Genomic DNA, 1,678 nt, shown 5'->3' with positions numbered 1-1,678 from the left:
CCATAACGCGCGCGCGTTCCGTCATGGAGGGGATCCAATTTTCTTATTATTCCTTTTGGTTCAACTTGCAATAAAACGACATTGTTCACACGCAACGCCAGATCAAAATGTCATATGTGAAAACCGTATACATATTGCGTGTTCTGTCATATATGTGCGTGTGTGTGTACATTACTTGCTTTCCCCCCCCTTCGCGATCGTCCGAGGAAGTGAGATCGAATGGTGAACATCGGGTTGTATTGCAATGTGGGACCCCTTTGTGATTATTTGCTTACTGTAACAAGCGAACGTTGGAACACAGGTGCTATGTAGTAAAAGTACCAGCGCGTGACGACACAGTACATGTATGTAATGCGCGAACAATACTATGCCCATTGAACCCCTGGGGTTCAATGGCCTTATCGCCTAAAGTTGGGATCTAGGTCAATATTGGTTTAATTGATGTTTAAACCTCCTGTCCAACGTCATTCCGAGCGAGTTATGTATAAGGGGTCTTGTGAGAGAGTACGTACATACGTCATAGGGACGCGCGGGGGGAACGGGCCAGTGGAAAAAAAAAGGGGAAGCTGGAAAGCTGGAAAAAGAACTGAAAACAGCTCGGGGTTCGGATCTTCCTCCCTTTTGCAGGCGGGGGGGGGGGGGGGTAAAATAGATATATTTGCTATGGTTTGTAAGAGATAGGTATAATTATGACGTCGATGTGCTGGTTTTACATTTTTGCTTTCTTAAGTAATGAATTGAGTTTCCAGTTACAGTAAACGGAGTGGCAATTGCTTTTTCTTTTTTTTTTCGCGCGCGCGCGCGCACATACATGCGGTGGGTTGATGATGATGATGATGATGGCGATGACGATGACGATGACGACGGAGACGGACAGGGGGGAAGAAAGGTGATCAGTTGGGAATGACATGACCATGGATTGGGGTTGGTCAATCCACAATTAATCCATGCATTTGCGCACATGTGGGCCATGATCCACGGATCAACCGCATTTCCTTTTCAGCAAATTTACATATAGAGATGTCAGGTCAACGACTTGAATGGAATGAAAAATGAGTCAAGGCGCACGGACGCCTCGCGCGTGCGCGCGTGAGAGAGCTGCGGGAAAGTTCGAGGAAACGGTTGATGACATGATTGGAGTGGATAGTAACATGTACTAACATGTTACTATACTTGTATGGACGTGCCGGTCTTGGGAAAAGAGTAAAGTACTAGACCCCTTGATGAGATGTAAGAGTTGATTCGTTTCGGGAGTTTTTTCCCCTGAGGGTTGAGTGAGAACAGGGTAGTAATTACGAGGGGGGGGGACGTGGGGAGATCGGGGAAGACGGAATCGTGAGAAGAGAGCTGAGCTAGGAGAAGTAAACAGTAACGTCAAATCATCGAAGTAACCCAATCGTGGATGAGTGCTCCTCCGGATCCGGAGAAGGCTTACGGGAACAATGTGTGTGGGGTAAAGGTAAGGGGGGGTGGCTTGATTGGGCCACGTGTGCCGTGATTGTCCATTGTACTGCGCAAGTGATTGTCCAATAGTAGAAGCTGGTGTTACCAGTTGATTATCAGCCAGGTATGTGAGAAAAAAAGTCTCAGGGCCACGTCGTCGAGCAATGGTTCACGCCATGCGTGCGAACCACTCTCCCCCCCCTTCCATCGGCCGACCATGACCGTAGCCCAAATT

Source organism: Cantharellus anzutake, assembly GCF_015039405.1.
Source record: "Cantharellus anzutake strain C23 chromosome Unknown EI90scaffold_198, whole genome shotgun sequence".
NCBI lineage: Eukaryota > Fungi > Basidiomycota > Agaricomycetes > Cantharellales > Hydnaceae > Cantharellus > Cantharellus anzutake.
The sequence above is the reverse complement of the archived record's forward strand: the minus strand, read 5'-3'. Positions refer to the sequence as shown.